Genomic DNA, 13,090 nt, shown 5'->3' on the forward strand with positions numbered 1-13,090 from the left:
CCCGACCAGATCAAGGCAGTCCTAAACATTTCATCTCCTACCTATATCAAAGATATCCAACGACTCACTGGGAGGGTTGCCGCGGAAAAATGCCACATCTTCTTCATTGCCCTTAGAAAATCAAAAAAGTTTGAATGAACCCCAGCTTGTGAAGAAGCACTAGCCCACCTGAAGAAGTACTTAACGTCACCTCTTTTACTCTCTAAACCAAAAATAGGGGAATAGCTCTTCACTTACTTAGTCGTATCAGAATTTGCAATATCCGTCGTATTGATCTGAGAGGAGGAGGAAAACAGTTGCTAGTCTACTACACCGGTAAGTCTCTATTGAACATCGAGCTGCGGTATAGCCAACTTGAAAAGCTAGCGCTCACCCTTATCACTGCCGTGTGGAAACTAAGGCCGTACTTCCAATGCCACTCGATCATGGTCCTGACATCTTACCCCCTCAAAAAGATACTCCACAAACCTGATCTCTCGAGTTAACTCATTTAGTGGGCAGTAGAGCTAAGCGAATTTGATGTCTCCTACCAACCCCACACCGCAATCAAGTCCCAAGTGCTAGCCGACTTCATCGCTGATTTCGTACCTAGCACTTCTGTTCAGGTGGAAAAAGAGCTCCTATGCTTGACAGACCACACACTATCTAAATGGACCCTTTCAATGGATGGATCAAGCAACATCAACGGTAGTGGCTTAGGGCTAGTCTTTCCTTCCTCAGAAGGGGATACTTTGCAACAAACCATACGGTGTGGCTTCAAAGCAACAATCAACAAGGCTGAATATGAAGCATTGATAGCCGACCTCTCCCTCGCCAAAGAAATGGGAATTAAAAATTTGGAAGTTAGATCTGATTCGCAACTGGTGGTGAACCAGCTACACAGCTCCTGCCAAGCACGAGACGCCAAGATGACCTCGTATCTCAAGTTAGCCAAAGACTCCAATCATCTTTCGAAGAAGTAACTGTCACTCAAATCCCAAGAACCAAGAACACACACGCGGATGCCTTAGTAAGCCTCGGCTCGGCACTGAAAACATCCCTGCCAATGAATATCCCATTGGTCACCTCCAAGCACCAGCCATAGGGACAAGCACAGCTGAGGTCTCGCTAGTTGATTCAGATAAGTCATGGATAACACCCATCCTCCACTACTTGGAGAATGATGAGCTACCCCGAGACAAGAACGAAGCTCGGCAACTGAAAGCTAAAGCAGCTCAGTTCACCATCCATGAGGGTTGCTTGCTCAGGAGATCTTTCCCCGGACTATATCTCAAATGCATTACTCCTGAGGAAGCAAAGTATGTACTCGCCAAACTCCAAGAAGGAGAATGCGACAACCATGTTGAGGGACTAGCCTCACCAACAAAGCATTGACCGTAGGCTACTAGCCAACGATGCCTTCCAACTCGGTCGAATACTCTAAGAAATGTGATAGTTGTCAACGCTTCGCAAAAGTATCACACCTCCCTCTGGAACAGCTTAGTTCCATCATCGTCCCCTGGCCATTCATGAAATGGGGGATGGACATCGTAGGTAAACTCCCCACTGCACCCAGCCAAAGAGTCTATATGCTCGCAGTTACCTACTACTTCACCAAATGGATAACACCAAGGTTGTTGGGAAATAAGCCTACCGACTACAAACACCAGAGGGAAAGAGCATCTCCAACAGTTGGAATGTGACTCACCTGGAAGCTTATCATTTCTGAAAGCACCCAGTTACTCTTAGCAACCCGAAGAAATTCTATCAAACGGGAGACAGGGTGCGCCTGTCCACTCCTCTAGTTCCGTCCAAATAAACTCTGGCTTAAGGGTGGCTTATGTTTCCTTTTCCTTTACTTCTCTTTCATTTTTTGTTTTATCTTTGTTACTTTGTTTTATTTACTCATTAATAAATGGAGATACGATATATCATTCGGCAAAGACAAGTGTCTCAGATGTGGGTTTTTGAAAAATCGCCTCTAGGACAATAAAGGTCACACCCTTCGCACACGTTCACTATCGCACTCGACCAAAGCGTGTAAACAAAACGTATGAAAACGTTTGCAAAAAAATGAACCAAGATGCAAAATGATAATAGGTAAGTCAAAGGTAAAATATATCATCCAATGCACTTAACACCTCGAATACAAAGGCATAAAGCCAAGACATAAATACAATACAAAGTGAACCTAGTGCAATACGTCTACATCACCCTTGACACTTGGCCCTACCCCATTCGCCGTCGGCTGAGTCTCATCGATACTCAGCTCATCCTCAAGCTGCGACAATTGGGTCCCAGAATCACACTACTCATTACTCGATTCCTCCAATTGAATCTCCAAACTGACTGAATCATCCCGTTGTGTCACCAACTTGGTACCACCCATATCTTGTTTGATGCATTCCTCCAAATCTGCCAGGATGGACTTGTACATATCGATCTCCTCTTCCGGATCCCATTCATTCTACTTATTGGACTTGAAATCCTCCATTAGCTTGGCTCTAGTCTTCAAAACAGCCTCAGTGGCCACATATTCTAGCCTCTTCAGCAAGGCGACTCTCTCAATTTCCCACTCCGTCCGACTAGACTCCAGCTCGACTTATGCCTGTTGCAATTGGGACGTGATATTGGCTCGGCTCTCACGTAATTCATTTTCTTTTTCTTCTACCTTGACCAACTGCTTCCTAAGCTGAGAGTTCATGTTGGCCAAATCTTGGTTTCGCTTCTCTTGAGCGGACACCAATTTCTTCAAGTGCATCCCGCCGGCAACCGCCTACAACCAAGATAGTCAACTCAGGTAAGAAAAAAAAAAAAGGGTTAAATACCTGGAACAAACGGGTGGAAAACCAGTCGGCCGCTTGATGGATGCCAATCTCGCTCAACCGGTGCTCATCCTCCGAAAACAACAGCGAATCTATCACTCCACTGACAAAGGATTTGTTAGAGTAAGCTGAGGCGGTTGAAGGTATAACTATCTTCAATGACTCATCATCAGGAATCGTAACCTTTTGGGATGGCTCCACCCTCTGTGCAAATACCGTCATAAAGCCAGATGGGACAACATTAGTAGCTGTAGACAAGCCGTAACTAACTTTAGCCTCTTCTTTTTCTTCCCTTTCTCAGCCCAATGCTTCTCCCATAGTTCTTTAGCGTTCGATACTTGGAAGATCCCCTTCATTCTCCTTCTGCAAGGGAGAATTCCTCGGGAGTTAGAAGGTGGAGAGATGACTTACCAAATATAAGGATTTTGTAGTACCGAACCGACAAAGTATACAACAACAGCTCCTAAGACAGAAATGGGATACCTTGCTGTATTTCCAGAATGTATCTACACAAGTGGCTCCTCTCAGACTCGATTTTGATAGCACGCAGCGATAATCCCTCTCCCCCTCTGGAAGCTCAAGAATGACTCTGCTCTTCTCCTCAACAAGTAAACCTGGCAACGCTCGGTTGTAAGACAAGTCTGCAAAAGAAGGAACAATAAGACTCAGTATACCAGAGAATATCAAAAAACTCAAAGGATACTCACCTGTTGCTTGCCAATAGAAAATAATCTCCTCGGTACCACTCTTAAAAAAGACCAACCTCCCTTCACAAAGAAGTATGCGTCCTTCCATTTTTTATCGTAAGTCTTAAGCCCCTTAACCAAGTGTTTGTGATCGTACCACAACATAAAAAGATATCGGCCCCTCTCTTTGTCGTGCTCCTTAATGTAGTAGGTATAGAGAAAATCCATCACCCCAAGCTCTATTTGTAATCCCATGTGTAAGCACTCTAGTGATAGTAGCAACCTCCACACATTCTACATCAATTGGCTGGGAGCAATCAAATAATGGTTCAGCACCTCTCGCACCAGCCTCGGAATGAGAAACTATATTCCCTCGATCAGAGTCTGCTTATACATGCTGATCCAACCTGGCACGAACCAGTCCACTCTCTCATATCTGGTAGGGGCCCTAGTCTCTCTAGACTCTGGTATCTTGTAGAGATACCTGAGCCTCGGCATCTCTTCTTGGACAAGCCTGGATGGCAGATTATCAGTCAGCATACCACCTCTAGGACGGCTCTGCTCATCCTCATTGCCACCATTTGTCAATAGCATATAACTCACAAAAGCGCGATCAATCTTAGGTTCACTATCGGATTCGAAGTCATCACCCAAATCCACACTACACATGGAAGGCTACACTCACACCCTCTGTTGGAGTCTGCTCGTCACCTTCGGGGAGCACAAACATGGTGGGAACCCTCTTGTATTCATCACCCCCAGACATTGTTATTCAGTTTGATCACCAAATGCAACCAATAAGAACTCAGCAGACATCATATTAGACCTAACGAGGCCCAATAACAAAATAAACATGTTACGGCCCAAGGCCTTAGCCCAATTCTAGTTGGGCTCACGCTTAAATCTACTTTGGAAACTACCCTCTCCACGAGTTGGGCTACCCTGCAAATAAAGCTTGATTGGGTTTCGGCCCATCAGCCCACATCAGCCCAATAAATAGAGAATCAGAATCCAATTATGCTTCCTCTTCTAGTGAGACCTCGATTCTTGTTGAAATTGGTGAGTCTAATCCGATAAAGGCAAGGAATCATATCTCTTCCTGGAAGAGAACTCTTCCAAAAACAGGACTCAAGATCCTTTTGAGATGGGAACCCTTAAGGTTTACTATATAAACAGAGGCAAAACCTCTCATGGGGGATCTCCCGAAGCCCTAGCATTCCACTCTAAAACCATAGCATCATTCCATCCCAAGTCTTCACAACCTCTGCTATTTTCCTCGTAGGTCCATTAGGCTGCCAGTGGCCTGCATCACTAGATTCGACGCTGTATTCATGACCATAGATTTTACCGTCTGTAGGTACAATCTGTTGTTAAGGAGCTTTCCATTCCATTAATTATCCATACCACTTCTTATACTTTGTGATAGTAAGAGAGCAACATACTTGGCAGCACATCAATTTCTTCATGCCCATACTAAGCATGTGGAAATTGATTATTGTGAGAGAATGTGTTGGGCAAACATATGGTAGACGTTCAATTTACTCCTTCAGACACATAACTGGCAGATATATAATGACAAAGGCACTTCTAACAGTTTTGTAATTCTATGACATAAGCTCATTGTTCTCAATCGTCCCCTAAGTTTGTGGGGGAATGATTGATGATGATACGATGTTTTTAAGTTGATGAAACTTCAATTATCAAGGAACTAATATGACTTTTAAGAGTTGTTAGAGTTTGTTTCATGATGATATTGTTAAACATTCTGCTCTTGATAACAGAGCAGAATAGCTTAAATGTAAAAACAAAATCTCTAGAGTCTTTTTCATAGCGAATGCCCTTTGCCTCAAAGATATGTTGATTGTTTTGCTATTTAAAGGAGTTATCTAACCTTTTGAAGGTGCTAGAAATCTTCAATAGATATTGCAAGAAAAAAGAAAGATGGCATATGTTTGGCAAGATAGAAAACGAGAGAAATTTTTTAGAGAAATGAGATCTATTTTTTAAAGTACAATTTTTCTACCCCTATATATATGTGTGTGTGTGTGTGTGTGTGTGTGTGTGTTCCCTTTTCTATTTCTTTTGTACCGTTAATCTTTGCATTCTCTACAGTTCCTTTTTACTTTCTACGCTAACTTCTTTGTCATCTCCTACTCTTTGACATCTTTTGCATCAATTTTCTTCTGATGAACTCCTTTTTTCACAATAAGACTCCTACACCTTGTTTTCAATTGCTGTTGTGATTTTTCATACCAACAAGAAGTATGCGAGCCCTCTAGGGAGGTTTGCGCAAAGGTTCTTTGCAAGACCGTGAAATATGATGCTGAACCAATGAGCGATAATAATGATAATGTGTGTAAATAAATAAAAAGATTAGACAAAAGTAATTTTTAAAGTGGTTAAGATGCAAAGCGCAAATCATACATCCACTATTATCTTATTGATATATTTACAAAAGATATTCGTTGTCAAGAAAGAAAGTTGCTCTTTAGCTACTGAGAAAATGAAATTCTGGATCCTTGATTTGGGGTGAGACCCCTATTTATATTGTTGAATGGGTGGTCTTACTCTTGAAGTAACCCTCTTATTGCATGACACATGGTCTGACAAACCCCCTTTATTGGAAATTTAATAGTGAAGTAGTCCTCTCATAAAGTGTCATGCGACCTGGATGACAGCTTAATCCTGAACATTACTATTGAAGTAACCTTTTGTAGCCTTACTAGTAAGGTAACTTCTTCTATGTGTGACACGGACCTAGATAGATGCATAGTCACTGGACAGGTGGCAAGAATGCATGCTCTAATTTGCTTAATCATAAGACACGTGTCCAGAATCCATGCCCTACTAATTTATTATATAACATCAATAGACTGCTAAATTTACAAGTTTGGGTCGCATTCAACTTTGTTGTAATTTCGAAGAAATGTCTCCTTGCTGTCTTTTCCAAATTAAGAGAAATGTAAGTTGCCCGGCAAAGAAAGAGACGCATGCAGAAGACTGCAGATGCGGATTATTATTCAAATACGGTGGCTGAAATCTTTGATTAGTATGGCATCATGAATAAAAGAATTTCTTGGCGTGAGTTCAATTGATAAATGTTCCAATTAGATTCATCTAGTTTCAATAATGAAAATATTGTATGAGACATAAAAGGATCATAGCACCATGTACAAAAGTATTAACATTAAGATGCTTGAAAGAAACAACTTCTGGGCGTGGTTTCAAATTAATCTTATAGCGTATGTATTGTGAATTTGTTGGAATTTGATTTAAAAGGGGTGGTTGCGTAAACTTTAATCGCTCGATTATCGACAATTAGCAAGGTCGACGGGAGTAAGATTTTAGGGGTTTGGTGAGTGATGATCAAAGAAAAGAATGGTGATGGTGTAGGGTCACAACGGTGCCAAAATCGACCAATGATTAGTAGGGTCGGCGGAAAAGTGTCATTAAACATATTTTTTCGGGTGAAAAAGTAGTATGTTAAAAGTCTAGGGTGAATAGTATTATTAAGCCATTATTTGGATGAAAAAAAGTGGTTTACTCTTAATATATACATAGACAATTATCCTGCATGCCTGTACAAAAATGTACCACTAGTTATTATTCAGCAGAAGTTGTTTGGTTAGTCTACCATATGGACACTCTGAAAGCGATTTAACACTACCCTTTCTTAAGCAAAGTATTTGTGCCCTTTTTATGCAAGTTTTACCAGATTTGGCACTGTGAATGAAATTGTTGTTTACATAAATATCTTTATGCATTTTTAACAGCCGCCCAGTATACTAATACTACTAGTCTGTAACTCTGGACCTTTGATTTCCTGCACGATTAAAGAGAAAGATGATTGAGACACTTGTGGACCTAGCTGTTTCTCAGACTTATATTCTACCACGAAACCACTGTCAACACCACGGAGCTGTAATCATAAATTATTTTTCTGGTCACTTTTAAATTTGGTCTTTGTCATCTTCATCCAGAATGAATGCGAAAATGAAGTGAAAGAGTATGATATATATTGTAAGGCAAGACTAGTACTACCACTACAATCGATTATTATTACAAGTTTAAGTCTTAGAGAGGTCAAGGACACAAATTAGAAATTGGGCCCAACTCTATTTTCCTATTTGATTACGGACTGTTTTTGCAGAATATTGATGATGGTGCCCTGTCGTTTTAGCTGACTAAGAAGACTTAGACTTTTGATATTTACCGGGTCTTTCTTTCTTTATTTTATTAATTGATTGACATACGATTTTTTTCACTTCTGTTATTTTTTTATTATTTTTTATGAATAAAGGTATCCGGATTAACTTACGTGTATCTTAATTAATCTTACTGTAAAATTATTGACCAAGTAAGAGTTCCAGTGATTATCCCGATTAACAATCGAGAAGAGGATTCAAACTCAGAACCTCTTGAGTAATACATTTAAGAGTCTCTATCGAATTAACCACTTGACCACTTCCAGATTGGTTTCCTGCTGCTATCGCCCTTTTCATTTATTATTAATTAATTAATATGTTTACTGATTTCTTCCTGTTTTGGAAAAAAAAAATTAATAGCCTATTTATTTATGAACTTATTCCATGTTTTTCATTATTTCTCTCCCCATAAAATGTGTGACAAGATCAGACAAGAGAGAATGGATCTTCATCTGGTGTTTAAGATCATTTTGTTAGTCTGGTTAATGAAAGCATCATCACTGGTGGCTTATTTTCCATCTAATCAAAGGTGTAACGATTCATGCGGAGGAGTACACTTTCGCTACCCCTTCGGAATGAACGAGCCCTGCTACTTTAACGAGGGGTTTAAAATAAATTGCAATGACTCTTCTGGCTCTTTTAAACCTTACTTGAGTGGAACAAATCTCGAAGTGCTGTATATGAATCTGTCTTCGTTTAGAGTTAGCGTCAATCTTCCTGTATTTTCCTCAAATTGCAACAAAATTAGTACTGGTGAAGTAGTTTATCTCAACAAAAATAGTACTGGCGAAGTAGTTGATCTCTCAGGCAGCCCCTTTTATTTCTCAGATACGGCCAATCGATTCACAGCCACCGGCTGCGCCACCAAGGCGATGATAAGAGACCACAGTAATAAAATTATTGGTGGTTGTCTAACTAGTTGTCTAGACGATGTTGACAGAAATAAAATTAGCAGTGGTTGCTATGGTATCGGTTGCTGCCAAATCCCAATTCCTCCGTATCTTCAAGTTTTGAATGCTTCCATAGATTCTGACTTCAACCAATGTGGGTCTGCTTTCATAAGTTCGAACTGGAGGAGTATTGATGTTCTGAAAGATGAACACGTTCCTGCAACGCTCAATTTCTGGGGAAGAAATGTTGGGAGGTGCATTGAAAAAAACAATTCAACGCAGCCGTTTTGTAATGGAGATTCCTGTGCGGTACAATTGAGTGAAACGCATATATGTTTATGCGATCATAGTAATTCTATCCCAATCAGCAATGACTTATGCCAAGGTACGAATCTTCAATCTATTAACTATTGTAAGTCAATTATGAGTCTTAGGGGTGTATACGAGCCGAGCGGAGTATCTAGACACTCGAATTTGATTTGTGATGAACAGTGTCAAATTCGAGCCGAGTTCATTTTAGCTTCAATACTTAGGCTCAAGTTCGAGCTCTCGAGTATGAGCGGGTACTAGAGCTTGTATTTGAGCTTGAGCTTCGGGTTTATTGTGAGAAGGGGACTCTTTATCATTTTAAAAACTTGAAGATAAAAAAAAGGCCCTTTGAGTGTGATGAGGCTCGACCCTTAAACGAGCCACTTGAGCTCGAGCTCGACTCAATTGACTTCGAATTGAGTTCGAGCTTTTCACGAGTTGAGCTCGAGTATCTGGCAAACTGCCCGACTGGCTTCTCATTCCTAATTATGATAACTTCTGAGTTTTGAAAAGTGAATATATTAATAACTGATTATGAGATATTTATAAAATGATTTTATAAGTAGATTCATATGACCTTTAAAAATCAAGAGCTGCTTGTAGAGTGTTGACTGCAAAAATACTCATTTATTAGGGTTTTTTTTTATAACAAACCTTCGTGTGTTTAATCTTTTTATAGTGAGTTCCCACTAGTTTCTATAATACAACTCTAACCCCATATGTTTAGCCTTTTTTTTTAGTGAACACCCATTGAATTGTAAATAATGGGGGTAGGGGTGAGCACGGGTAGCGGGTAGAACCGGAACCGGGGGTAAGAACCGGAACCTACCCAGAACCTGTACTGTGCGGGTAGGTTCCGGTTCCAATTTTTTGGAACCATTACTGTGCGGTTCCGGTTCCGGTTCTTGCATGTGGAGGAACCGGAACCTGTAAAAAGGGTACCCTGTTTGGAACCTGTAGGGGGTACCGCTGTTTAACCTTTTTTGGAACCTGTTGGAACCTGCTTTGGAACCTGCTTTGGAACCTGCCTTTGGAACCTTTTTTGGAACCTGTTGGAACCTGTTTGGAACCTGTTTGGAACCTGCTTTGGAACCTGTTTGGAACCTGTTTGGAACCTTGTTTGGAACATGTTTTTAGAACAGTGTTTTGAACCTGGTACTATATGAAATAATTTTGTGAAATGTAAATAATGGGGATTTTCTATTATTTTACATATAAAAATTAAAATAGAAAAAGTTAAATTTTTAAATAACCTAATTAATAAATATACGAATACAATCATACTTATTACATATAAATTACACCATATTAAAGTTTTAATATATTATAATACATTAATATTAAAGTTTTGATCATTAAGTGAATAATTGGTTATGATCCATTAAAAGTGTTTTACATTTTTAATATTATTAAAAGAATTATTTTTGAATAAAAGTATATTTGATTGAGTAAAAATATATTAGTTATTTACTTCAAATCTTCAATTATCAAGTTCTAAGTATATCTAAATAAATTAGTAATTAATTAATTATATATGATAAATTGATAAACATTAATTTTAATTACTAGTTAAATATCATACTTAATCAATTAAAACATTACATTATAGTTAAATGATTACTTAATATTATAATTTATAACATTACTTAATTGATTTATAGTATAATTAATTATAACATTACATTTAATTGATTACTACTTAATTAATTGACTTATAATTTATAACTATTAAATAGTTAATTAAGTGACTTATATTAGAAATTTAATTGATTATAGCATTAAGTTAGATTTATGTATAATTACTAATCAATATAACATTTATTATAAACATTAGTACAAACTTAATTAATGATTAAATTAATTAATTATAATATTACATTAAAAATTTATAGTATGATTACTTAATAGTTAATTCACTATACATTACATTATAGTATGATTATATAATTAATTATAACATTACATAATTAAATATTACTTAATTGATTATTTCATTAATTATAAATATTAGTAATTCATTACTACATAAACATTAGTATAATCCTTATTAATAATAAGAAATTTAATTAATCATAACATTACCTTATAACATTTCATTATAAACATTAATTAACATTATATTATAGTTAATAATTACTTAAATTAATTATATTATTAATACCTTCTATATTTGACACTTACTAATTATAGCATTATATAGTTAATGATTACATAATTACATAATTAGTTTACAATAGTTATATTGACGATGTCTTAGTTTATTCAGAATCAATAGATCACCATTTAACAATTTAAAATATTTGAAGAAATTATTAAAAAGAAATGGATTAGTTGTTTCAGCCACAAAAATGAAATTATTTCAAGCAAAAATTAGATTTTTAGGTCATGAAATTTATAAAGGAACTATCAAACCAATTGATAGGACAATAGAATTCGCAAATATTTCCCTGATGAATTAAGAGATAAACACAATTACAAAGATTTTTAGGATTCTTAATTATGTTCAGAGTTTTTCCAAGACCTTAGAAAATTATGTGAACCATTATACCAAACTTGTTGAGATAATGAAAATTATGTGAACCATTAACCATTATGTCTAAAAAATGAAAATTGTGTCTAAGTTATAATCGATTAAAAACCGCACAAAACAACACCATAACGTAGTTCCTGTAGCATATTACTGTTATACAGGATATTACTGTTCATCACTATTCACTATTACTGTTTATGCACTGTAGCAGTCACTGTAATTACTGTTCTCTATACACTGTTCACAGCTTGATTAAATTAAGGGTTAGATTAATCTAGAGATTTTTAATCTAGAAGAAATCTAGAATTGATTCTAGTTGCCTTGGTCACCTGGAGGGTGCGTTGGTCAGCCTGTTAACCGTTGGTCAGCCGTGTTGGTGGTCTCGAGGTGGTCCCGTCCCTTGGTGGTCCCGTGATCTAGGAAAAAACTAGAACTTTTAGGTTATAATTATTTTAGAGATGTTTAATTTCTTAAGAGATTAGGAAGTAGCAGTAAACGAATGATAGTAGTAGCAGTAACGCTATTAGAATTAATCAACAACAAACACTAATAATAATCAAGAATTAATGAAATCTATTAACACTCAAGAGATTAATATGGCAAAATATCAACACTTACATAACTAGAACATACCACCAGTTAAAAAGACACAATATATCAAATAGGTAGTTTTGAATTTATATCATTACTCTAAAAACACAGAAGATACAATTGATACCGAAGAAAAGGTTGAAGAAATTCAACTTCTTCTAAGAAACAATACACAAACATAGACAACAACTATAAATTTTTACACATAGATTAGTACAATAGCAATAAAACCATTATTTAGATTAGACAAAACTTCCTATTAGTAATATTAAGAGACGCAAAAATTTAAACTTCAATAACTCTTTATTAGCAGTATTAAATTCTAATTTAGAATATCACTTGTTTACAAAAAATTTAAACTTGACGCCATTACATATACAATATTGATCATAGTACTATAAAAAATAAATAACCATCAAATTAAATTATATTTTCTAAAATAATATAGTAATTTATAGTTTATTTCTCATGTGATATATGGTTATCAATATGATAACTAGTGAAGTGGTTGTAATTATTTATAGAAAAAAAAACCCAAGCGGTATAATAAAAATAGAAAAAAAATACTAATTTCTTCCAATATTATGCTTTTATATTTTATAAAATAAATCAATGAAATACAAATCACAAACCTAGATTTTATTGACCATGTTTTTTGAGAAGGCTAATTCAGCTGAGCATGTTACTTTGTGTTGTTAAGAGATAAAATAATAATAGATAATAATTGAAAAATATATATATAGAACTACTAAAGACTAAAACCAGAGTTTATAAACAGGGTGACAAATGTTCAATCTTATATCAAAATAAAAATAATTAAAAAAAAATAAAAATAAAGGAGAGCTAATTATATTTTGCTCTGTTTCTTCGATATTGTGAGATTGGTCTTACCTTATTTGCTGGAACCAATAGCTCAAAAACGGTACATCTCGACGTCCGATTCTGATCATAATCGGATATCGTCTTAATTAATTAAGGATCCTTATTACCTTATATATGAACAGGTCTGTACAAATTCTTGTTTGCCTGCTCTTGATGATCTTTCTTGATCTAATGGGTCGATTTTGATTTTAGA

This window comes from Pistacia vera, unplaced genomic scaffold, assembly GCF_008641045.1.
Source record: "Pistacia vera cultivar Batoury unplaced genomic scaffold, PisVer_v2 Contig1042, whole genome shotgun sequence".
NCBI classification, from domain to species: Eukaryota; Viridiplantae; Streptophyta; class Magnoliopsida; order Sapindales; family Anacardiaceae; genus Pistacia; species Pistacia vera.